Source organism: Bactrocera dorsalis, chromosome 2 (genome assembly GCF_023373825.1).
Source record: "Bactrocera dorsalis isolate Fly_Bdor chromosome 2, ASM2337382v1, whole genome shotgun sequence".
Lineage (NCBI taxonomy): Eukaryota > Metazoa > Arthropoda > Insecta > Diptera > Tephritidae > Bactrocera > Bactrocera dorsalis.
The window spans coordinates 83,746,402-83,773,938 of record NC_064304.1 but is presented as its reverse complement, the minus strand read 5'-3'; the positions used below and the strand labels follow the sequence as shown (position 1 = coordinate 83,773,938).

At 36.4% G+C, this 27,537-nt stretch overlaps 1 protein-coding gene across 1 annotated transcript in view; it reads right to left on the bottom strand.

Annotated features, from left to right (window-relative positions):
- Positions 1 to 27,537, bottom strand: part of LOC105228572 (IDLSRF-like peptide) — a 150,761-nt gene that overhangs the window by 58,326 nt on the left and 64,898 nt on the right. The window lies entirely within an intron of this gene.

The window sequence follows — 27,537 nt, the reverse complement described above, 5'->3', positions numbered from 1 at the left end:
CATCTGTGATTAGCTGCGTAATCGTTTCCATATCTGAAGCGAATGGATCGTGCCGGCACTAATGGTGGCTATTGCCAAAATTGATGGCCAGAAGGAGACGCAAACTGTCATTATAAGGCGCAAGCACAACGCCAAGGCACACAAATCGATAGTTCTGAACTGCTGTACTGTCCCGAAGCAGCGGCAGCTACATTGGGAAGTTCTTCTGCATCCTCTTTATACTGTCGCTATAACTGTACTATAACTGGTTCTATACCTTATACTATATCTGTTACTATACCTGTTATTATACCTGGTGTCATACCTGTACTTGTAGCTGGTAAGCAACTACTGTATGAGTTTTTTGCCGATAAGGACGAAGAGAAGAAGTAAGCGTTCAATTTTGAAAGTTTCTATAAGAGCGTAGAACTTATTGAAAAAAACGGACTCCATCTTATTGGGGTAATACCAACTCATCTAACCAACACTTTCAATTTATTGCAAAAAACACGAATTTATTTTTGTAGACATTTTTTCTACCAATATATAATAGTTTCTTCAAAAAGTCTAACTAATATTTCTAATAATAATTAAATTTAACTGTCACTAAATTTTTTTATTTTTTCTAAATTAGTAAGGCTGTGAGAATAATGCCACTTGTTTTGTTCTTATTTCTTTTAGTAATATGGACTAAGTTTTTAAAATATTTTTTTTTCAAGAATATTTTTAATGTATATACATATATATATTCTCAACTACTGCTTTATTTTCGAGTATAAAGTAAAAACCGTTTTTTCAGCATAAAAATCAATATTTTAATCAAAGCTTGAATCTAACAAATATTAAAACATTTCATTCAAAGAAAATATACATAAGTATTATAAAAACCAAAAACTCTTCAAAATTAAAACGAAAATCAAACTAGCAACAAGTAATTCTAAGCCATTTACACTTTTGCATTCTGAAAATACTTTTAATTTTCAGAGCTGTGCATATTTGACATTACTTTTAACGCTGCGTCACAGGACTACAAGGCGAATGAGCAACCTCTAATTAGAGCGCAAGGTAATTGAAAGAGCGCTCGCCGTCAATTACTACACTACGTGCGTGTGGGTGTGTGCTGTCGCCTTCAATTTTCATTTGTTAAGAAAATAGCATAAAATGAATGATTGAATAACAACGTAAGATAATATGTATTGTATGCATGTATGTATGTGTGTATGTGTATATATGTATCTATGCACGTTATTCGCCTTGGAGCTGATTACTGTCAATTTTGCTTGTAAGCGTAATTTCGTGGGCGCCCTCATTTGTATGCAGCACGACACCTGGCAGATTTTTTGTCACAAACACACACACGTACACAAATATACATACATAGAGTTCATATGCGGCAAATAATAAGGCGCTTACTCGCTGCACGCGTACATCGGGGAAAACAATAAACTTCAATGAACGAAAATCTTTGTCACTGCCATTGGACATATTTAATTGATGACAGAAGCAGACTTTGCTTGTGGCACTAAGCTCATACATACATGTATTATGTAATATGCATTAAAAACCTGCTTTGAGCCAGCAATCTGTAGATGTGTGTGTGTACAGGTGTGTGTCTGTGTGCATATTATATTTTCTCTTGCTTTCATTAGCCCTTTTGCCACGTCATGTAATAAATACTAATTTCAGTCTTGAGACTATCGAAATTGTTTTCTTACATTTGCCTGCACGTTCTCACATAGTTTGTTTGCCTTGCAGTTGTTGATCTTTTCCCGTCCTCTCTTGCATTATTAAAAAGCAATTTTTCTTTTCCTCCTTAACATATTACTTAGACTGACAATATTAATTTACACATTGTGTGTATGACAATTTGTTATTGCCACCAGACATGCAACACATAAGGTCTTTTCACTCGACCTTTATTACAGCGAACACAAAGCATGAAGAACAGTGAGATATTTACATATGTATATATAGTATAAAAATGTTATTTTGTGACAATCATATTCTGAACATTTCTTTGTGGACATAGTTGTGGCTTCCAGCAGTGTCACATATTTACATTTATGTAAATATTGGTTGCCATGGGTTCATTTCGAATTGATCCTGGCAAATTGAATTTTCAACATACATTTTGTTTGCTTGTCTTTTGACATTTTAATTTAATTAAAATTGCAAAATAAGCATATGGGAATTTCACCAAATATGTCATGCAAAATTATTTTCTTTCTTTTCTGGTTGCATCAAAGGACAAACTTTTGTGAAGAGCTTTAAGTTCTTTCTTTTCAGCTCTTACATATGTTAGAAATGTCTTATATCTATTATTGTTGACACTAGAAACGTATGTTGCCGTGGTTAGATTTTTTGGATTAACTCCGAAAAATGAAGGCTAATAATTTACCGGTTTCTCAATTCGATATAATCTTGATGAACTTATTGCAAAATAAAAAAAAGACAAAAAAAAACAAAGATTTTAAGTAATAAAAAAATTTGTTTAAATACAGTGTGATGACTTCCGTTATAAAAAACTCTTTAAGATGTGTGTTTCTGTAAGTGGTGCAAGCTTAAAACGCAGCGTTCGTTAGAGCAGAGGTACGCAATTCAATTTTGTCTTAAACTGGGTAAATCTACGACAGAGACGTTTGATGTGATCGAGCAGACCTCCACAGATGTTGCTTTAGCAAAAGTGGTGTGTTTCGGTGGCACCATGCCTTTTTGGAGGCCCGGGACAAGGTCGCTGATGAAGATCGAAAGAATGACTAAACCCAAAATGAAAACGATGCTCATTGCATTTTTTTAAAATCAAAAGCATCGTCCACCATGAATTTGTTCCTCCTGGACAGGCCATCAACGCCAAGTTTCACGTGGAAGTCCTCAAGAGACTCAAACGAAGGGTCCGACAAGACATTGCAACTGATTGGAAGTTGCACCACGACAACGTCCCTGCTCACAACGCCTTTCTTGTGAGCATTGTGAACGGCTGCTCCATCGTCGTTGATTGGGGAATTCTCCAGACTTTATACTTCAAATACCATTTAGCAGGCTGTTCTCTTTATAGTTTTAGTATGCTCTGGACATAGGTGACTAGATCACCTTTGGGGGTTCTACAAGAGTATGCTCCGGTCTTAAAACCTTCTGTTAGTCGCCGCCTCTTTTCGTAGAATTTTCGAGCATTACCCCTGTCGGCCAGCTTTCTCTCTCTCTCCCCTTTATTGTCTGCAAATGAGTTTCGCTTCCGTCTTCAGTTGTGGGTATCTATCCCATCGCGCACGTGTTGTGGTCTATTGTAACATTGCTAGGTAGGCAGTATGCTTTCTCTCCGCTGCGACACGGCTCTTCTAGTCGAACCAGCTGTTCTTTTGCATTTTCCGAAAACCAATTATTTCGTTTGCAGCTGTACGTAAGAAGCTTGAAATGCCGTCCCACAGTTCCTTATTCCTTCCGAGTTGCTGATGAGTGCTCTCAGAGAGCAGGAGTGCAAATCGAGTAGAAACCCGTTTGGCTGCCGGTTGTGGTTGCAGCTTCATGACGTTGAACCTTCCTTGTGTTTGTTGACGTGTGTTTTTTGCTGCACGGAGACGGGTGCGAATCTTGGCTGCAACAACGTAGTGGTCCGAGACGTTGTTAGGTGCTCGTAGCGTACGCACATCTAAAACACTGCAGACGTGTCTTCCGTCTATCACAACATGATCGATCTGGTTGGTGGCTTTTCGATCCGTAGACAGCCAGGTAGCTTGGTGAATTTTTCTATGCTGGAATCAGCAGTTGATCAGCCTCAACCCATTTGGATATGTTTCATCGTGTAGGCTGAATTTACCGACCGTCGTGCAAAAGATACTTTCCTTGCCCACCATGGCGTTAAAGTCGCCAAGCACGATTTTGACATCGTGGCTGGGGCAGCTCTCATAGGTGCGTCTCAAGCGCTAATAGAAGGCGCCTTTGGTCACATCAGTCTTCTCTTCCGTCGGGGCGTGGGCGCAAATCTCGCATTGATGCGGATTGTGGCTAGACGTTCATTCACCGGAGTGAATGATAGTACTCCGCGACGGAGTCTCTCTCCCACCACGAATCCCACACAAAATTTTCGCTCCTTTATATGGCCACTGTAGTAAATCTCACAAGGACCTACCCGCATCAGTCCTTGTCCCGTCCATAACATTTCTCGAACGGCGGTTTGGTCAACCTCCACTCTAACGAGGACATAAACCCACTGGGCAGCGGCACCTTCCTAATTAAGGGACCGAACATTCAAGGTGCTTGCCCTTAAATCATATTTCTTAGTGCGGGGGTCTCTTATCCGAGGCTGTTATTGTACTTTTTCGTTGAGGGCGTTTTTCATGTGGCAGGTCTTCGTCTTCTTACCTCTCGCCTTCAAACGGATTTTCTTTGGCTTCTTGGGCTTTGGGAAGCCGTGAGCTGTTTGAGCCATATGCAAAAGAATCATTTCTGACAAACCCCAAGTGAATGGCAATCAGAGAACTTTTCTCACTTGTGGGTACTTCTACACATGACTCCATCCTCCCTCGGTTTAGTCCACGCCGCTTGAAAAAACACACCCAAAAGCAGCAAAGCAGCCGACAGACAACCAGCTGGTGCAAAAATTGTCTCAAAAATCTTTCATGTTTGTAGCTTTCCGCCTTTTGTCTGTTTTTTCGCTGGGTTTCTACTTGTTATGGTTTTTTGATACTTTCTACTATTTTCAAAGGCATCTGAACTGGTCTATTAAGTTTTATTTGCAAAAATAAAGGCAGTAAATTCTTATTGATAAGCATTACAAAGACTTCTATTAAAAACGATCAATATTAATTAGTTTATTCATAATATTTATACTAATAAGTATATATCTCGCGTCTAAAATGTAGAGATATTTGTAAATAAAATCATTGTAAATAATAAGTAATAAGCAACCAAGGAGACAACTTTATCTGCGTCGAAGCGAAAAAAGTACTTCATGAATTTTTGTATCAAAAGAAAAAATTAATTTCATGCGCAAACAAAAGAGTTAACGAGATTGTAATTAACAATTATAAAAGTTTACACGAACTGCTCGCCGCGCGCGTAATTTAAATCAATTTGTGCGTTGATAGTTTCTCACATCACAAACACGAAATGTCCTGCAAATTGCTGCTCAAACAGCATTGTTGATTCCCTACGCAATAAACGCGCTATTATGCGCACAAATATTTATTTATTCGCACGCGCACTCATTCGCTGAATGTATGTGTGTAGGTGGCGCTGTATATATGTATGTATGTAGCTGTGAGTATGTGTGTGTGTGGCAAAAACTGTAAATTATTCATGTCAACAATAGCCGACAGCGATTTACACAAATACCGAATGTCACACACACATATATACATGCAAGCCGTCGATGAAGTGTGTGTGTGTGTGAGCGATAACTATTAACTGTTATTATGCAATCAGTGTATTGCAGTAAGCCATTAAAGTGTATGTTGCGCCTTGCATTTACGTTAATTGCCAATTTGTTGTTGATATCGCGCGATTGATTTATTGTTCTTGTTTGCCAAATCTGATATAAAGTGGTTACTTTTGATATAAAAATCGGCGAATAGCATCGCATTTTATAAAGGCCAACATATGCTTGGATAACGAATCCTTAATGCTTATATAACCTTAACTTAGGACTCAAGTGGTAGAAGAGTGCCAGCTGTATGGAATAGGTAGCTCGGAAATGTTGTCAATATTAGAAACACTACTGTAAACTGTAAAGATTTAAGAAAGCAAACAGAACAACTGATGAGTTGACGTGGCGAGTTTTCGAGGGAAAGGTTCTGCGAAAGGTTTATGGTCCTTTTCGCATTGGCAGCGGCGAATCCCGCAGTCGATGCAACAATGAGTACGAGACATACGACGGCATTGAAATAGTTCAGGGAATTAAGAGACACCGGCCACGTTGGCTAGGTCATGTTGTCCGAATGGACGAAAACACTCCAGATCTGAAAGTATTCGACTGGCGCGCTGTTATAAACTCGGCTAAAATTAGCATAAGCGGTGTCTACGTCAATAAAGAATGTGAAGAAACGAACCTCAACGAAGTGTTCAAAAAAGCCTATTACAAGTGAATCAAAGCGCATTTCCCATATTCCGATGAATTCTACACTATCCTTACATTGATTTTTTTAGCAGCACAAATTTATTGTTAATCTGTAAAAACCTTTTTGTACTTATAGTTCTGCAGTGAATGTATATTTTTTGCAGTATTACAATCTATGTATGTTCTCTAAGGTCATCTAATATAAACAGTATCCCTCTAGACTTGCCGAAATAAGTTGTCTTTTATATTTGGAGAACAAAAAAGAGTCTTTAGTTATTGAAAATCGATTTATTGTTTTTCAAAACATTCTCCACTAATACTTTCGTATACATTTGAACCAATTTTCGAAGCATTTTTGCCACTCTGAATGAGGTGTCTCTGAAACAGGCATTGTGAACATATCAACCATCTCTTCAGGTGTCGAGAAACGTTCATCTTTTAGTTTATCCAATCGATGTTTTTAGTGCTCAAAAATACAGTTGTTTGAGTCGATGTGTGAGAGCTAGCATTATCATGGTAAAGAATGATCTGTCTTTGGCGGTTTATTTTTCTGATTTCTTGAAAGACTGCCAAACAAATGATTGTGTACCTGTAGAAAATTTACTATTCTGGGTTGTTCGGGGGGTATGGTTGCGATATATCCAGTTGTTGAAAAAAAAATAGACAAGTACTTGGAAGAGCTTTGCGCGCGAACAACTGTTGTTGAATTCGGCTCATCTTGAAACACTTAAGAAGTCGACTAACCTATACTTTCAGGCGTCTACGTGTAAGTCCACGTTTCATCATTTCTCACATTTTCATAGAGATCTTCCGAAGTACAGCTATCGTTTTTTTAACATTTCTCTCGACCAATCGACAGGAGCCTTTTTTGAGCGACCGAAAAATTGCGGGATGCAATGAAAAAAGCCCTTACAGTCCAATGTCCCTTCAATACAGAATGTATACTGATTCCACTAATGCTTATAGTTGCCGCAATATCACGATGAGTCAAATGACGATCTTTCAAATTTCATAAATACTTTCTAGAACAACAACTTAGTTTGGATGAAGAAATCCGTCTAGAAGTGATCTAATATCTCGATTAACCAAAATCATGGTCACAATTTTAATTAAGTTGTTCGTTGCATTGTTGCTTAGTTAATCCACGTCGAAAGTTCTAAAGTTTAATTTCATTTAAAATTCCATTTTTTGGCCGAAATGAATATTTTAAGTAACTGTAAATAACACAAAAACTTTCTGAGTATGTATTGTCAAATAAAGTGGTCTCAATCGTTTCCGGCTCCATAAGTAGAAATATATAATTAGTGACTACAACTATATGTGTATATGGTGGAGCTTCTTATTTCATTTGCGTTTCATGTATTTCTTCAAGTTATCCGTCAGAAGGAATTCATGAGCAGACGTAATTATTTATTATCATCTCTGAGATTTGCGCCCTTCCTTCTGGTATTTATGACGCTATGCTAATTTGAAAATGATAGATACTTTTATTTATATTTATTTACTCATGTTTTAGCACTTCTGCGCCATTAAAATTTCATTGAGCTGCTGCTCATCGTCATCCTGGTCCCTGCTCTCCCTTCTGCTTGCTCTCAATCGCCCATTCACAGCTTCTCCTTTGCGCTTTTGCATTCACTTCGTCTCAAGTGTTTTTGTCGTAATGGCTGACTGGAGTGTTTAACTTGCTTGTTTGGCTGTTTTGACTGTTTGGCAGTTGGCTGTTTCATTGCCCTTACTTATCTCATCTTCCTTTTGATTCTGACGGTAATTTTTTGTCCGCTCTTGCATTGTGTTCTTATTGCTTTCAGCTTGAGTAAATTATTATTATTATTATTATTATTGTTGTTATTGCTATGTACTATATACTGTTATTGTTGTTAATGCAATTGTGAGTGCATGTTGTTGTTATAAATACTTATCTCATTGATGCCACGCATTGTCGTCTTCAACCGAGCCACCGCCATTGATTACTCCGACACTTAAATGACTGTTTTATATTGTTATTGTTGTTGTTATGTGTAGAAAATATATACGAGCTCTTTAGAAATTCTTGCCACCCAATTTCCGACCACTTGTCGCAGCACAAAAGCGCTATTCATTTTGCAAGCGTGTAAGTGTCATTTGGCTGCGAGTGTATTGGTGTGTGAGTGCGCATTTTGTTGTGCCTTTAGGCCTATAGATCCATTATTCAGATTATTCAGTGCTCGCTCAATTGGTTTTCGTGACGCTAAAAAATAAATGTGCAGAAATACCACAATGGCGACAACAAGTTGGGTACAACCTTTCACAGGAACGTGTGTAAAATTAAATGCAATTATCGTATGTCTAGACTGGGGAGATGAAAGCCTCGTTTACGTGGAAAGATGGCAGGCTATCTGCCCTAAAGAAACATTATTTATTGAAAAATATAATTTTTTTTTATATAGATATAGAAATAAAAAATAAGGTGACATTTGAATTTAAACTGCGCGCGTCGAAGGATTTGGAGAATTATTTTTTTAGGTTGGTAGTACTGTCAGTCACATTTATGTCAAATTTCATTTCAAAATATTCATTAGTGTTTGAGATACGTGTAGTTTTGTGAGCTGCTAAAGGTGAGGTTTTCGTTTTTTGCGATGTCGAAATTTGTTCAGCAAAGAATTTGCATTAAATTTTGTTTACGGAATCAATTTTCTACTGCGGATACGTTGAGGATGGTGCAGAAAGCCTTTGGTGATGAGGCTATGTCTAAAAAAAATGTTTACAAGTGGTATAGTGAGTTCCAAGCCAGTCGCGAAGACGAAGAGCGTCCAGGGCGACCATCAACCTCAACCGACGAAGCTCACGTTCAACAAACCAAAGATTTGGTGTTGAAAAATTGTCGATTAACAATTAGAGACCTTGCTGATGAAGTTGGCATATCAAAAGGCTCAGCCAATACCATTTTGAAGGATGTTTTGGGTCTCAAGCGCGTCAAATATCGACTGGTACCGAAAACATTGAATTTTTTGAAAAAAAGGCGTCGCGTTGAAGTGTGTAAAACGATGCTCTCCGACTACCAGGGTGTCATGAAACGCATTATAACTGGCGATGAGACTTGGATCTATGCTTACGACCCCGAAGCAACCGATCAATCCAGTGAATATCGTGCCAAAAGAGAGCCGAGACCAAAAAATCGCGCCAAAATCGCTCAAAAATCAGGGTCATGTTGACTGTTTTCTTCGATTATCGTGGTGTTGTGCATTTTCCTTCCTTCCTTCCAACCGGTCAAACAGTCAACAGGGAGTATTATTTGAACTTTATGCGTCGTTTGCGTAACGCTATCCGCCTAAAAAGGAATTGTGGAAAGACAATTCTTGGTTTTTACACCACGATAATGCACCATCCCATACTGCCCTCGTAATTCGTGATCATTTCGCCAAAGACTCAAGCCATATCATTCCGAAACCACCGTATTCACCTGATCTGCCGTTATACATATGTATAACAAATATTGTATGAACGGGAAAAGGTAATTACAAAAACAATCAATTTCAAAGTTGAAGAAACTCTACACCACAAATGAAATCATAGAAATAGAGAAACACAATTTGGCATTAAGGGGATATTCTAGTCTACCAATTTCTTTATTCATTGAAAAGCATCCCAAGATTTTAATCCTGGAACACAAAACTTGAGTTTTGAAAAATATTCTTGAAGAATAAATCAAATGCATTTTTAATTACTAGACTAGAATACCGCCTTAATTTTAAAAATCACTACAAATCGTACTTAACTACAATAATCTATATTTCTACAATTTCTAGCCAATTTATCCGCCCAATGATTGAGCACTACTTAAAAGAGTTTCAGAGTCGCTTTGAGAGCTGCAACTAAGCATGGATCCACTGATATACACCAGAGAAAGAGAACAGTGGACTTCACCAGCTTCAAAGAAGGCGGAAGCTATCCAATCGGCTCAAAAGAATATGGTAACCGTATCCTATTTTGTTAAGGTATGATCTACTAATAACTAAGTGCATTCAAGGGCCAAATGGGGACGAGACTCTACTGTGTCGGATTAGTGTACAAATTTGATGCCGAATTGTCCAATTCGCAGACCTACGGAAAATGTATTTTGCAGACAAGTTCACGAAGTTATTGGAGCATAGTTGTATCGCGTTTCATTAAATGAAATTTGATTAAATAACCTGGGAGTAGCTGTTTGTTTCTTCGTACAGCATTACGAGTGCTATTTCTTCTAAAGTCAAACAGAGAGACTTTCGCTGCTATGAACGACTTTTGTTTTATCATTCTAAAACCTTATGGTAATCTAATAAACTTTTCTGCGTTGCCACAAATGCAGAAACCGCTATACCACGAAAATGTTACTTGACGCCCTAATGCATTCAAAGCTTGAGCATGCAACCCCCATTTGGCACCTGTTTTACATTTATTATCCTAATGGAAATGACAGAATTAATTTCCACATTGCTATGTTACAGAATCTCATCCCCACGTGGTTTTACCATCCCTTTAAAGGTCAAAATAACCAAAAGCAACCCGATTTTCAGAAAAATTCATACCCCTGTTTCCTCGAAACCATTTAAATTCGTTATTTAATGAAGCTACAAAGGCAACACATCAAATGACTAAACATTTGGCTTTTTCCTTGACACGTGTAAGGCAGGCATGCAACAGTTGTGTAGTAAGGGTTATAGTGCATATTTGATACACGTGAATGTCATTAACTGTACATGACTTTCGCTTGTTGCATTTCCTATGCAATTCCATTAATGTCAATGCTGAAGTCTAATCGAGAATAAAACAACAAAGTGAAATCTCGGAAAAGCTCTGTTGACAGCAGTGTTCATTTGTGCAATGTCAATGGCGACAACATGAAGTTGGATGCATTTCAATGTAAGCACATATGCTACTCTGTGCATTTATAAGTATGTTTGTATTCATTTTCCACTGAAAAATTTGTTTATTATGCTTGACACTCCACATTCTGCTTCATTCAATCAAACGTTAGTCTATAAGTCTTTCATGATACTTGTACCACATGGGTGTTGTATGCTTCCAGTTCGAAAACAATAGTAACCAGTTTAATATCCGCTTAAAGAATGTTTGGAACGTATCTTCGAGATATTGTTGGCCTCAGCATTTCCACTTGTTCATATAGGGCTGAGTCTATCCTATTACTTCAACTGAAAATTCTGGGGACAAACAAGACCGCTCCATAAACAATAAATCTCTATCCTTATTTTAGAGTATTAAAAAATAAGGTCTTTGATGAACCGTTATGAATCAGTCCTCTATCTACCGCAATCGTCAAATTTGGCTTCCAGGGACTTTTTTCTTTTTCACAGGCTCAAAAAGTGGCTCACTGGACGAAGACTTCTCTTAAATAATAAAATCAGGAGAGAAAGAAAGGCCTACTTCAAAGGTATCGAATCTTCAAACTACCGAACCAGCACCGAAATTTTCGAACCATAACAGCAAATGCATTACTCTTAAAATGGATAGGTGAAGAGTTTTTCAAAGATTGAAATTATATTTCCTTTCAAACAAGTTCGTTAGGAACAAAGGTACATTATACCAGCTTCTCGGGCGTCAACTGACTCATACAACATTTAAAGTCAACTTCAGCACAATAATTTAATATACATGATTTATTTTGGAGCAAAGATCTTTCTGAGAAACCCATAGGTGCATTCGCTGAGTTGGACTTTTTTTATGGAAATTTAGGTTAGGTTAGGTTAATCTGGTAGGCCAATAAGTCTCGTATAGACCAGTTTTGGTCCTTTGGTCTACAAGATGGAGCTCAGATGCTAGGTCCAAGAGGAGTGGTCATCCTTTATAATGCCAACGCTTGACGTTTCCTGGCTTGCTATTGGCAACACTTTCTACTGCTGCTCTGCTTCCCTGGAAATTTCTGGCCGATATGCGTTACGAAGTTACTGCCTTCATTGCAACTTGGCTCCCTACGTAGATGTTGACTCTGGGATCACCTGCAGGTGCATCCGCGGCTTTCGCAATAGCAAATACCAGAGCTTGAAATATACTGCAGTGGTCCGGTATCTTAAAAAGCATTTTGCCTAACTCTGGATATTATATTCCCGAACTAACTCCGTCGTTTATTTTCGAGCCATCCGTATAAACATCAAGAGTATTGATCGAAGCTAACATATATTTCCGCCAGCCAACTTTTTCTATATTTACTTTGAACTTTCTTTCCCAGTTGAAAAGTCGCCAATACCCACCGAGCTATGCCCGAAACTTCTACATGCAAATTCTCCTGCAGCCAGTCCAGCCGATTTTGCTGCGCAGTTTTCCACAGATCTATGGATTTAACAATTCGTTTTTAGGTCTTTGCTATCTGTTAATATTGTTAAGATTTTTATGGTGTTTCACAGCATAATTAACTCCGACAAAGGTATCCCTGAGGTTCTTTACAAAATGATTGGGGTTGGAGGCAAAGTAAGTGTTTTAAAGAGAGCATTACAAATAGATCCGACGAAGCACAATTTATATTTTCAAATTTAAATGGAGAACGCCACTGATAACTGGTATCCAAAGTGATACAAAATAGACTGGACTCACACCAGTTTGGAGGCGCTTTTAATATTTACAGAGGAAACGTGTTCGCATTTTGCACCCACACATATCTACATACATATATTTGTTTATTCACGCGCATGCATGCTCGTAGGTTGCCAATATCGCCAATGCCATGAAAATCTATTGGCGCCACTAACAACATTGTCAACGCCATCTAGATTGGCATTGAGATTGCAATCAACAATTGCAATGTATTGGTTGAAGCTTGCAATTTCAATTGCACTTCGCAATCATTGTCGAAACTGTTTTGCCCTCCGGCCGCGCCGCTTCAGTACTCTCAATCCAACAACAAAGCGTGTGAAGTAACGAGCAACAGCTGCATTTGATAGACATTTTCATGAGTAAGTTTTTCATGCTTGCTGCTGTATTGCATGAAACAACAACAATAAGTGTCGCTGCCAAATGCATTTTTAACACTGTTGACACGAAATGTCGAAGCGAAGTGAAGTGTAGGCAAAATGGGAGCTCCTCATAAAGATTGAAAAGGCTTACTATGTGTATGTACTCGTATATCCGTCTAGTATTGTGTTGTAGTTGTTGTTGCAGCTATATTGTTTAAACTTTACTTATTACTGTGTAGAGTGTTGCAGTATATACATCCTGAACAGGGTATTTTAAGGTCTGATAACTAGAAGGAAGCGTTGGAGACCCTATAAAACATATCCATATATACATTTTCCACGGCACGATCTGAGTTGATTTGGCTGTGTCCGTCGCTATGCTTTGGAGACATCGATTTAAAATTTTGCACACGTTCTTTTCTCCTCAAGAAAGAAATATAAACGGTGTAGGAACCGTTTATTTCCGATATCTGTATCGGATTCTATAGCATATAGCCGCCAGACAAACAGAACAAAGTAAGATTTCAAAAGAATATTTTGGATTTGTCATGCGGTTATAAGCAAAAACTCGCGATCAGTTTTGTGACTAGAATTGTGAAATTATCAAAACTAATCGTTTGAGCAGCAAATTTACCGCTATCGACGATTACAAGACGAAACCGGGAATCATTGTGCATAAATAAGATATCAGGAAGAGCGAAAAAGCGTGGAGTGGAGGATATCATAAAGAGTTTTAAGGGATTTTCAACATCTTCTATGAAAAGACTCATAAACAGATTGATAATGAAGGTATAAAACACAGTATTATATTTAGAACAGGATAAATTATTTTTGAAAGCAAAAATAACAGAGTATCAAACCAATTGGAAACGAAAGATAAAATAACAAAAATTAAAGAAAGGCTCCTCTTCCCGACCACAGATCGCTCGTAGTTATTTTAAACTTAATTTTATTAACAAAAAAATTTTATTAAATATTATAGATGTCTGTTAATAAAGAATCCCACATGTACACACTTAAAAGGCATCTCAAGCTTTATTTTGTTTTAGCTCCCTATTTACCAAAAATTTCTTTATAAATTTTCTTTTTAAATTCTTATACATTAGCACTGATGTGCCCTCAGTAAATACACAAGTAAATATAAAAGTTTAGCTTGTATGCGTGCTTTATTTTAAAAATTCGCTTCCCCATTTCAATGTCTGCAGGTGTTTTTGGCCATTAAAATGCGTCCATCACGCCAAGGCGAATGGGTCACGTATACGCCACGTCATACTTAAATAAATGCGACGTACATGCTCCAGCAAGCGTCGCCGTGCCCAAGCCACAACCAATAACCGAATGAAGTTTTTCAATTTCAGCCCGCATCGATTGCACATTCTGGCCTGTAAATCGCTCATGTGCGCGTGCTCACCCAGCATTAATCGCCATTGTGGTGTTCGATATTTATTGAGGCCAGAATTTCACGTTTCCTTCTTCTAATGACGTGTGCGCTGCAGAATCTTGCCTTCGAATTGTTGCTGCTGTGCTGTTTACTTTCCTCCCAATGCTTTGTAAGCCAAACACATATCGTGCATTGGTGTGCGTGTGCCATAATTTCACATTCTTCACGCTTGCGGTTTCTATAAATTATCTCATTAGCTCTCTATATATTTTTTTAACGATAATGAAGGCCATTGTTTGCTAATAAATCAAAGAATCGGCGGTTTTCGACAATTTTATTCATTCATCTGCCGTAATTTTCCCATTTATTTTTATGAATTTGCGCCACACGTACATAAGTCTTCTGTTGTGAGAGTCATGGTAGTTGCGTTTACTCATTCTTAAGTTAAAGAGAGAGCTTCAAGTCTTAGTATTTATGAATTATTTCTTCCCTAGTAATATAAATAAAAGAAACTAAGTTGAATCCTGATTCGAAGTCCTCTACTGACTGTTTTTATTTAAGTCGTCCTTAATAATTACTCTACTTTACAAATTAAATGCTTGGGTGAAATAGATCAGCATATGTGAATAAAAGCCGACTGGATCGAAAAAATCCAATCTTGTTCTTCGGTTTCGAACCTTCACCATTTAAAAAATGGATTTATAAAATGGACATGCTTTCAAAAAAGCTAAATGCCGACTTTCATGTAATTCTTGGCATGTTGTTAATTTTTTAAATAAATTAACTTCGCTATAATTCAATTTCCAAAATGAGAATGAAAAGTTTGAAAATTTCAAAAACAAGAAAAATCGTTAACTTCAGCTAACTTGGAGGCTATAATACGCTTCACAAATACAAACGATTCCTTACAAAAATTTTGATCCATTGCTATAAATGGCAGTTGCATGCAACTTTCGAGACAATGTTTTGAAACTCGTGGGCGATAGTTGCTATTCTTTTTCTATACAATGCCTTGTTTTCGCTTAGAAAATGTTCAATAGTCTCTTCATCTACTTTTTAACAGCCATTGTGTGGTAACCCCAGTCTGCTGGCTCTTCTACTAGAGTTCTTCTGATATTAATGTCATTCATTCATTCATTCGTTTTAAAATTGAATGGAATTGAACCCATATTCCATTCATTCCACGTCTTTCTATTTGTTGGTTAAGTTAGAGGTTGACTCCACAATCTTTATCAAAATAAGAAGGCTTTCTTAAATTGTTGGGATCTCTGATTGGAAGATACTGAAGTAGCATGCAAGGTGAAAGGCAATTCTAGTATCTAAGTTGGCTGAAAAGGCACCAACTCCCACTCGATTATCTGATTTGGAATCATCCGTATAAATACTTATTCCTGTGTTCCTGTGCTCCTGTCCAACTAATACCTATCCATGCACTGTGAGTGTGACACCGCCCACTTTTAGGTAAAATAAAAAATCTCAAAATCTGCTCGACCGGCTTCAACCTTATTTGGAACAAAGCATTCTTCTAACATTCTTATTTAACATTACGAAAATGGCCTAAATCGGACTGCGCCAACGCCTACTTCCCATATAATAATTTTTCTTTTAATTGCATTTGATTCTTTTGCCTTCCAGTATATAAATCAAGAAGCAACAGAAGTCAAGCTTCATACAAAATTCTTTCCATAACTGCAAGTCTTTTTAACTCAAAGTGAATGGTGATTCCAGTTGGGGAAGTTCAACTGTATTAACTATAATTTATTGGATTCCTATCCTCTAGTTGACCTTAGTTTATACCTTAAGGTATAATTCTTGCATCTAGTAAAGAATATAAAATGTTCGGTTGTACCCGAACTTAACCCTTCATTAAATGGTTATTAAATGGTTATTTAATTTAATTTAGTTTAATTTAATTTAATTTAATTTAGTTTAATTTAATTTAATTTAATTTAATTTAATTTAGTTTAATTTAATTTGTTTCCTCTATTTTTTTAGTATATTTTATTGAATTTTTTCGACTTTTGTTTATTTTCATTCCTTCGTTTTTTAATATTTTTCTTCTTTATTCTTTGCATTTTGATACCAGAATTATGAAAGGACTGGTAATGAAGTAACAAAAAATTTTTTAATCAATTTATTAAAATTAGCGTTCGGCCATTTTACTCTTTCTTGAAGTAAGACAAATATTGTGATATTGGAAGAGCACAGTAAATTTAATAATAATCGATATGTGAAGAACTCTGAGAAATATTTTGAAGCAAAATTTAAAAAGGTCTGAAGACATAAATACGTCGAAGAAAACCACATTAAAATGCTTTAAATAAAGTTCATTGTTGAATTTCTCTTATTTCCATTTTTCCCTTGGTTTTTCTTACATGTCCTCCTTCGCTGCAAAAGAATCCACTTGCAAGCCGATTACGTATTCAATTTCAGTTTTCCCTTACATGAGCACATTATTCACTACTTTGTCCTTTCGTTTTATTTATTTGGCTTTGCTTAATTTTCGCTTTTCGTGCACCTGCTGCTTGCCGTTGCAGTTTCACCACACAAGTACAGTACAAGAAAAAGCGAAAAAAGTTGGAAAGGGAGCCAACAAACTGCACACTTTGTACTCACATTACTCACGGAAGCGTGTGCGTAAGCGTGAGCGCCGCAGACGGCGTGTGCGAAAAGCAGAAATGCGCGAGGCATAGCAAACAGTGTTGCATGTGTAAGCAACATGGCTGTGGCAGTCCGCTTGATGCGTGTACGTGCATCATTTCCGCTTGACTGCCACACGATCACGTAACAGCGTGCAGTTGTGTGTTCATATGTATTTGTGGGTGTATGGATATGTATATGCTGTAGTATTTGTATGGCATGTGCCACAGTGTACTAATTTTGCTTAGATTTCCACTTGCTGCTCGCCTTAGTGACTCACTGCTTCTTTGGTCTGTTGCCTTGTTGCTTCACTTTTCGTATTTTCATTCTTGTCACATGTGTGTGATGGATGCAATTTTTCGTTTTCGCAAATCTAAGAAATCATGTCAGTCTAAAAAGTAATTCTTTATGCGGAGCTTTGCTTAAAGCTTTACATTTTCTTGAATTTCTTGCCCTTTAATTCTTTCATTTCTACCGTTTACCACTTTATCTGTGTGATTTTCGAATAATAAGGAGAAAATACTCTTTTTCGGACATAATTTCTAATGTCATAAATTCTAATATTTCGAGTGGATATATTTTTAGTTATTTTCCTCTCAACTTCATAAGAATGTGAAATTATTGACACCAACATATGTGCGTGTATATATTTGTTTCAACAGCTTCATCCACCCTTTTGGCTCTGTCAATGCCAGCTCTAAAATAGTTCTTATTAGAACTTATGTATGCACATTTTTCGTCAACACACTTCCCCGCCCGACCCCGAATTTACTCGTCCCTAGAGAAGCAGTCAACGGTAAGCTGCCTGTCGATTTGCAAATCGCTTGCTGACAGCTTCAGCTTTTTAGCTTGCAACTTACAAATTGCACACCCTGCCACTTCCACATGCACTCCTCCTTGATGCCTCACCACCCTCTTTTAACAACGTTCCACAGCGCTCATCAAATTGTTGACAGTTAATATGAAAAAATGAGGTAGCAAAAAGTCAGCTCCGCAGATAAACTGTGAACTACTTATCGCTCTTCCTAGGCCATGGATGAGCGGATATTAAAACACAAACAAATTTATGCATATTTATTAGTAAATATAAAATGCACATACACACACAGGCACATATGAGTTGCGAGGTAGAAGAGATATGGTAAGAGTGTGCGTGTCGTTGAAGACACCGGAGAAATGCTGAGAAGTTTTGTGCCAAAGAGAAGCGAAGAAGGTAACGTCATTATTGACAAGCAGATTCAAGATTATATGCAGAGTTGATGGATTAAAGATAAGCGCATTTCCTTATTACTGACTAGAATATTGACTGTGAGAATTTTTCGTTAGTTTTAATGCAATAAATCAAGTTTCTCTTTCCGACAAATGATGGGTAGGTAATTCAATGAGCGTGGTTGAGTCAAGCTTTGCACAACTAGGCTTGAAGTCTATCCATAACGAATTGCTTGAAATACCTCACTCAGATAGAGGTAAGAACCCATCGGATGTCTTGGATATATAAGTATTCGTATTTAGTATTGGTACTAGTACTTAGTAATGGTATTGGTGTTGGTATTTAGTATTTAGTATTGGTATTGGAATTAGTATTGGTATTGTTATTCATATTGGTATTTGTATTGGTATTGGTATTAGTATTGATATTGGTATTGCAATTTGTTATTGGATTGATCTTGTTACTATCGGGAACCATATTCATCTTTGATATTGGTACTACTTTAGATCATCGTATTCTTATTAGTGTTATTACTACTCTACGTATTAGCATTGATATGGAAATCGGTATAATATAATATAATAAACTTTGTAGTAATCTTTTCTTTTTTTCTTTCCTTCAATCGGTCATAACCTTGTTATTGGTTGTAGTCTCCTTCATTTGACAATCGACCTTTCTTGACATCATATAAATTTTGCAAAAGAAAATTAATGTCATTGGCCTACCAAACCTCTTCATAAACTAAACAACTGCCCGTTCATAAATATACCTACTATTTCCTATTTAGCATCTTCCTCACGTTTCATAACTATAACAATTTTTTCACCTCCACTTTAGGCCTATTCAACCATCGTTCAGTCAGCAACAAAACAAATAAGCGTTCTTGTTGGAAAATATCATCATTGCCTTTATAAATTATCTATTTTAATATTTGCCAGAGTCTACGCCGACGTGACGAAAAGTCTGCGCAAACAAGGTATTCAAGTTGAATCACCAATAAGCTTGTGTAAGCAGAATTGACAACTAAACGACAACCGCGCAATGACGTTAACCAAATAAGTACATCGAATATTGTAAATAGCAGTGCGTTGGGTCGACAGGTCGTATACGCAACACGCACAAGTACTAAATTATACATTATATGTTTTCATTAATATAAAAGACAAATGAGATCGTGGATGACTTAAAGCGTCAGCACAAATTTAAGACTTTTTGTACACAGAAATGTTTCAGTATATTGCTGAGGAAGGCATATTGAAACATTAGGTTGGGGTTAATAATGGAAGATTGATATGAATGATTTATGTCACCAACAGTGTGGAAGGAAAAACTAAAATAAATGGAACGGAAAAAGAGGTAGCTGTAGTGAGAAAAAATTGTTTTTTACGGTTGGTAAATATTTAATGGTTATTTGCGGAAATGTATAGTCTCAAGTGTATGTATGTATATTTTTATATTTTATCAACTTTTAAAGACACATGCGTAAAGGAATATGTTTCCGGTGTCTTTTTCGTATTGGAATTAAACATTTTTCTTGGTTTTTTTTTAAGATTTTTGCTTTTAGACGTGTGTTATCAAATATTTTCAAATTATTGTGTTTTTCAAAATTTTCGCTCAGTTGAGATCGTTTTGAGGTTAGGCTTTTTGAGTAATATTATTTGAAATATCATCAGTTTCACAGCACACTGAGCAGATTTATAAAGTAGTAAGGTTAAAAAATTAAAAGGGTGGCAACACTGCAATAACTTTTATTATCACCGTGGGTTTTAAGTAAAAATATACAAATTGTAGACACAGTTTGTTGCTAATTTTTAAGCTATCAAAAAATTTTATGCGAGGTTGCCACCTCAAAAAATTAAATTATATTTACGTCAACTGAAAAAGACCACAAACTAGTATGTCGTCCTTTTTTTGACCCCATCAGAATATTGAGAATTTTTTAACATTAAAAATTTAATAAGTGTTATTCTTGCGAAAAATGCTGAACTTCAAAAGTTTCAAACGCTTTTAGCGCAATTATAAATTTTTATATTTCTACAAATTTCATTATAGTGGCAACTCGCTAAAAACTTTTAATAAAACTCGCATCCCAAGGCAAATTGGAAAAATTTCCCACACAATTCATAGAAAATTTTCAATTTTCAACCAAGCTTGGAAAAAGGTGTGTATGTATGCATGTAACGATGCGAAATTTTATTTCCAAATTCACGACTATTTCTAGCACCGGTGTTAATTGTTCGTGGAACGTTAAAATTTGCTTCGAGGAATTAACAGAAAAAATAGCGACTTCAGCCAACAGAAATCAACAACCAAATTTGTATATAATTTTATTGCACTAAAAATCGGCAAACTGTTGAGCTATTGCTGCCTACGCTGAATTTGCACAGTGGCCAGCGCGCGTAGCATTTAAAAGCGAAAGCAGCAATAAAAAACACAAATAAAATTTTTTATGCGACTGAAAGCCAAAAAATAAGACTCAAACGAATGTGCGTACAAAGTAATGCATGCTGAGTTATTGCAAAAAGGAAATTGGCAATAAATGAGAGGCACAAATGATGTGACATTTAATGGCCCATATGACGGTGCTCGACACATGCCTCACATTTTTTTCAGCTGACGCATTGATTTGCGCACATTTATGTTACTTTGTGAGTATTTAACTTTTTTCTGGCAAATTTTTTCTTAAAAGCATTTTTTGTCATTTTCAAAACATCAGAAGGCCGCTGCAAATGTGCTCGTTATTTAAATTATCCTTTCAGAATGAAAAAAAGCAAATAAATGTAGATTGCATATGCAAATGACAGGCAATTGACGTTGATGATTACAAAGAAATGTCAGCCATTTCGAATGACATCAGCCATCAGCTAGCGTTTGGCATGGCCATGAAACGGTCAAATGTCAAGAATATTGCATACTTACAGGCACTGTCGAGTGACTATTTTCATATACCATACAAAGAGCAAATGACAGTTGATATTTTGTGCTTACCTGAAATGAGAGAAGAAAATGATTATAAAAAATTGTTTACCACGAACTTCATATGATTACACATTATTTCCAAAGGATATTCATTTGGTATGCAGATTGAAAAATTTCTTAGTATCTAGATTTTGATCTGAGAGTCAAATGGCGTATCTGATATTGAAGAAATGTCGCCACATGCTTTGAATTAAATGAAACAAAGTGTCAAGCTTTCCGACAAACGGAACATAGGTAATTCAATGAGCGTTGTAGAGTCAAATCTTGTCCAACTATGCTGCCCATCTGATGTCTTGGATTTAAAGTGTTTGTATTGAAACTAATATTAGTATTAGTGTTGGGATCGGATTTAAATTGGTATTGGTATTTGTACTGGTACTGGTATTTGTATTGGTATTAGTACTTGTATTTGTAATTGTATTTGTATTTGCATTTGTATTTGTATTAATATTTATATTTATGTTGATATTGATGTTCGTACTATTATTGGTATTGGTATTGGTGTTGGTATTAATATTGGTATTGCTATTGTTATTGGTATTTTTATTTCTATTGATGTTAGTATTGATATTTTATTGCTATTAGTACTGTCATTGGATATTGCTATTATCTAGAATCATATTTATCATATTTTTCGTTGATCATCGTATTCGTATTACTTAGCGTTATTAATATGGAAATATAATATACAAGTATATATATTATACACTTGACCTACTTTATTTAAAGTCTACCAAATGAAGTTTAAGTTCTTTAAAACGTAAAATACTCTCCGTGAACTCAAAGCAGCCATATATGTATGTGCTCGTATAAGTTACGAGCAAGCAACAGTGTGAGTGCCTAGGGCGTGATGTGTATTTTATTCACTTTAAAATAACTAGTTAGAATATGTATTTCAAACAACCTATAAGGTAACTAGTGAGAAACTATATTCGAAAAAAACTAATCTGTAATTACTTTCAGTTTAGGAATATTAAAAAGTGATCACTATATCTATAAGAGAGTTCAGCGAATTTAAATACTCTTGTGAAAATACACAAAAATCTACACGTGGCTGTGTTTTTCGTTTTTAGCAAAAAAAAATCTTTCAAATAAGAGTATACATATAACTGAAAATCCATCTTGTGACATGTGTCGTATATCCCGTTACTTTTCGTAAACATATGCGCCGTTATTACTCAAGAGCCAACCAGAGACTTGCTTGCGGCTATTTTTTACAAGCATACTTAGGGATGAGAGATTTCAAAAATAAGCCAAGTACAAAGGTATAAACATACTCATATTTGTAAGTATATGTATGTTTTCAGCATAAAATAAAATGAGTGATGTAGCTTATGACAGATTCTCATTGCAACAAGAATTTGTTTTGACTTTTTCGTTTATCAAAGGCACTTATTTGCTGATTACGTATGTATTTTTTTACAAACCTAACCAGGAAGCGACTACATAGCTTTACATGTGTCACAGTTAATCAATATTTGAGAATATGAGAGTAAGAGTGGTGAATGATGTTTCACATAAAAGTAAAGTATATAGGCAAACAAAGTTCATTAAAAACATATTTACTTTAAAGTAGATAAGAAATAAATATAAAGCATACAAAATTTAAGCAACTTTCTTTCGAGGCTAATAGGAGCTTCCGGGACTTTGGGCTAATTTTTAGTTAGAGGAAGTCGACAGGGTTGAGGAGTACGCAGTGGAAGACTTCCTTGATATGAAAGGCCACGCCACAGTGTGTAATTATTTCCTCCTTTTACTGGAATTGGACACCAACGATTTAATAGACAACTTGAGGTACAAAACTGCCGAGCATTTGCCTATGTAGGCAAAAAGGGTATCGGTTGACATGCACAACTGTGGAGGAGCTGTTGACAAAAGGTGGATTCTCTCTCGGAAAGCTGTCTTGTGACCCCACGACACCTTAATTAAGTCCCTTACATTCTATAGGTGAAAAGTGTTAGAAAAAGATATGCTAATTGCATTGAGAAATCAGCTAGAGTAGAGTGGCAGTAAGCTTCTTAACAGCAAGGTGAAAGCTTTGAAAGAAGGTTGGTAGAAGTGAAGGAACTATCCCTCAATATCAGCTTCAGCTTCCTGACGATTGTAACCTTTTGCAAGCTGAGGTTGCTGACATCAAAGTAGCAATTAACCTTTGTACTTCTCTTTAGCGCGACATCCTCTAGGGAAGTGACTATCCATTCCCATAGTAAAGCGGCAATACAAGCCCCGAACATGTAGCTTTAGTAACTTAACAAATCAGATCTCCAAGACCTCGAAATTACCCCAAGATTACAGATAGTAAACAGCACTGAAATTATGTGTGACTTGTTATCGCACTAGGTCCAAAATTGATTGGGCCGTATGGCACAATGTACTATCTGAAGCCAAAAGGTGCGTAACCCATAAATACTCTTACTATTTTAAAAAGTATATGGGTATGTATAAAGGTCCTGAGTGATTTTAAGGAAAGCCGTAATTAATTCAAAGAGATTTTCCAAATGTTTGATTATTCAAGCAAGCAAGACCAATGACACACTCTTGTCACATCCTGTTTCTAAAATAGTTTTTGATTGCTTTTAAAATCTGAAAAATCTGCTTGGGTTACTGTTATTACAGACAATACTGCCAAAACTTGAAAAATCTTACTTACACATCCAATGGTTTCCCTAATTTTTCACTGAAATTATCTAAAAAACCATATGTGGAAGCGGCCACTATAGTAGAATAGTTTTTTATACATCCCATCAAAAATAATGGCAGCAATTCATGTGTCCATATTTCATGCAAATAATACTAATTTTACAAAATCCTCTTTCTGAAATCTTGGATTCGCTTTGCATACATATTTACTACATATTGTATGTATAAGAAGTGAATGCTCAGTAAATAAAATCTTAAACAAATAATGATAAATGAATTTTGCATATGACTGGAAATAAATAGCAATATTCATTTTAAATTTCAGAATATTTTCAATTCATCAATTACAAATAAAGGTCAATTCCATTAATAATTTCACTGAATAATAACAAAAGAAATAAAATCTGACCAATAAATTCAAACGAAACATAATCAAAACTTCTTAAACAAGAAAGTTCCCATGAAAAGAATACTTAAAAAAACTTTCAGTGATTTAAAGTATTTACGGAAAATTGCAAAATTTCAAGCGAACTGTAAAAATAATTCCAACGAAATACCACAACATATCATTTCATCAAAAGTTGAAAATCGAAATTGAAAGTGTGTATTTTACGCATTTTAACAAAAGACGAGAGGAAAAAGCTGACAATATTCCAAAATTAAATTAAAAGTTAGCAATAACAATTATATTTTCTAGTTGATGGCTGAAAGTGGAAAAGTTAAGGAGAATATTCAAAGTGGCACTAAAGGTCACAATTAATTGAAGTACAATTGGATTTGGGATTGTGCAAAAACATAAAAAGCTTGCAAATACAAATCTCGAGTGTGTGGAATAAAAAATGTCCACCTCCCTGCGACCGTTATTATTGGGTTCAAATATTTCAGCCAAATTCTTTTAATATAGCTGACGATAATTGTAGAATTAGGCGAACGAATATTTTTATCAATTGCTGTGGAGAGAATGATCAATCAAGTGTACATCGACGGGTGGAAAACGTCGGAGGTAATCAAGAGTCCACGGATCAAACTCACCATACCTCTTGGAAGGTTTCCGTGCATATATCAAGTAGAGGTTATTAATTAATTAATTCGCCAGCAAGAATAAAGCTTATAAGAGAACACTTTGATGAAGCTTTTAAATGGGTTAATGGGTACAATAGACCTTAAGTCGCGGTGTAATCCTCATCTATTTATCTTATTTACCTTATGGAGAGATTTCTCTCTCCAACGCTGTAATGATTACAAGCAGCGAGATCTCCCATTTTTGGACTCATTCTTCCAATGTGAAGAGACAAAGTTGACAACAGTTGCTTTTGCTAAGTTAAAATATGCTTTTACGCGAGGCGACTTTGCATCATCGGCCTTTTCAGGCAAGGCACATCTTGCGCATGTTCAAGTACTTCGTTACAAATTTTGATAAATTTAATATCTTGGTAATTAAACAAATACTTAGTAGACAGTCTGAGTTCAAAACTTTGGTGTTTGTTGAAGTAGAAGGTTTCCCAGCACGGTCTTCATCAGCGACCTCTTCCCGGCCTTCCAAAAAAACCTGGTGCCACCAAAACACACCCCTTCTTACTAAAGCAACATCTGGGTAAGTCTTTATGATCATATCAAACGTCTCTGTCGCAGATTTACCGAGTTTTGCACAGAATTTAATAGTGTATTTCTGCTCTAACGGAGACTGGATTTTCGGCTTGCACCACTCACAGAAACACGTCGCATGAAAATGTTTGTCCTGACTCTCCAGGTGCTCAGAGACAACTGCCTAACCGCTTGTTCATTATCTAGGAACACTTTCCACCGAATTCTGTCGGTACGCGCACGCTCCGAGGTACAGTGGTGGCGGAAGAATATCGGTCCTTATAATTTCCGGACAAACCCTGTGGTTTTCCACACAAGAAATGCAATTTCGTCGTTCACATTGTATGACCGCTATATAGCCAGTTCCTACAAACGAGCAGCTTCTAGGGGAGAAAAGGATGAGTGTAACATTTCAGATTGATATCTCAAAAATTGAGGGACTAGTTTGGACAGACGGACGTCGCTAAATCGACTCAACTCGTCATGCTGAAGGAGAGAGAGCTCCTTAGAGTAGCTGTGACCGCTGAATGGGACTTCATGTATACTGGCAAGCCGACTTATTGACCTTCCTACGCAGAAAATTACCTGACCTGATCAAATTTTTCATCACTCGACAAATATCTACGGCCTTCATTGCCATGAAAAATGGATTGGACTGAAATTCGCATCGCTCGCCAGTATATCTAACCCTGTCATTTTCATCTAAAAGAAATCGACATACTGCCTTCTAAAAATTTTAATTTTAAAGTAAAGGGTGATTTTTTAAGAGCTTGATAACTTTTTTTTAAAAAAAAACGCATAAAATTTGCAAAATCTCATCGGTTCTTTATTTGAAACGTTAGATTGGTTCATGACATTTACTTTTTGAAGATAATTTCATTTAAATGTTGACCGCGGCTGCGTCTTAGGTGGTCCATTCGGAAAGTCCAATTTTGGGCAACTTTTTCGAGCATTTCGGCCGGAATAGCCCGAATTTCTTCGGAAATGTTGTCTTCCAAAGCTGGAATAGTTGCTGGCTTATTTCTGTAGACTTTAGACTTGACGTAGCCCCACAAAAAATAGTCTAAAGGCGTTAAATCGCATGATCTTGGTGGCCAACTTACGGGTCCATTTCTTGAGATGAATTGTTGTCCGAAGTTTTCCCTCAAAATGGCCATAGAATCGCGAGCTGTGTGGCATGTAGCGCCATCTTGTTGAAACCACATGTCAACCAAGTTCAGTTCTTCCATTTTTGGCAACAAAAAGTTTGTTAGCATCGAACGATAGCGATCGCCATTCACCGTAACGTTGCGTCCAACAGCATCTTTGAAAAAATACGGTCCAATGATTCCACCAGCGTACAAACCACACCAAACAGTGCATTTTTCGGGATGCATGGGCAGTTCTTGAACGGCTTCTGGTTGCTCTTCACCCCAAATGCGGCAATTTTGCTTATTTACGTAGCCATTCAACCAGAAATGAGCCTCATCGCTGAACAAAACACGCGCGCGAAACACATTTCGAACCGAACACTGATTTTGGTAATAAAATTCAATGATTTGCAAGCGTTGCTCGTTAGTAAGTCTATTCATGATGAAATGTCAAAGCATACTGAGCATCTTTCTCTTTGACACCATGTCTGAAATCCCACGTGATCTGTCAAATACTAATGCATGAAAATCCTAACCTCAAAAAAATCACCCGTTATATATAACAACTCAAGATACCTGAGAAGATGAAGTTCATACATTTACGAAAACTGTGCAAAAATAGGCTTGAAAAAATACTCTTGCTCCGAAACAAAAACACTTGGATACTGCCTACAAAAGTTTTATTCTTTCACCGTATTTAACTGTGGTACTCAAGTATAATAAAGCAAAACTAAGCGCATTCTTGAATGGAGGCTCTTTACAGTTATTCATAAAAAGCTTACATGCATTTTTCGAGACAAGCACGTCTCTCGTGCGCCTTCTGAAAGCGCGCAAGTTCTAAACAACGGTTTTACATTTTAAAATATTAAACTAAACAGCCCTTGCATTATCATAACCTTAAACTTAATATCCTTGTGTGCGGCTGCATTATTTATTTGCCGTTATTTTATGTCAGCATTTTTCCGCCGAATGCATAAGCACCACCGCGTCGCGCATAAAGCGGAAACTCGAAACTATTG